The following is a 344-nucleotide window of genomic DNA, read 5'->3' as shown; positions in this document are numbered from 1 at the left end:
ATGAGATGTGATATTTCCTTCTGAGCGTGAAGTTGACAGAGAGTAATGTTTGCATCATATGCTCTCTGTCATTGATGACTGTTCTTTGCCTCTTGTGGAGCATTGATGGAGGGAATATGATCAGAGTGGAAGCAGCTTTCATGTAGATAAATGAAAAGAATATGTTAATCAGATGTTTTGCTTTAAAGCAGTCTAAGAGTTTTTCATGGATTTGTGAGAATACAAACAGATCATTTGTTGATTATAGGGTTTGATTGAGATGTAACCAACACTATGTCAGTTAATCATTAATGCCGATTGTTAAGTTGATCTTAGGCTGAAAATGCAGTATGCCTCTTTTATTG

The 344-nt window shown here is 35.5% G+C and overlaps 1 pseudogene; it reads left to right on the top strand.

The window, feature by feature from the left end:
- LOC121940551 lies at positions 1-130 on the top strand (annotated as a pseudogene; the record flags this gene model as incomplete).
- Positions 131-344: the final 214 nt, after the last annotated feature.

Source organism: Plectropomus leopardus, unplaced genomic scaffold (assembly GCF_008729295.1).
Source record: "Plectropomus leopardus isolate mb unplaced genomic scaffold, YSFRI_Pleo_2.0 unplaced_scaffold89812, whole genome shotgun sequence".
NCBI lineage: Eukaryota > Metazoa > Chordata > Actinopteri > Perciformes > Serranidae > Plectropomus > Plectropomus leopardus.
This window is presented reverse-complemented; position numbering and strand designations above follow the sequence as displayed.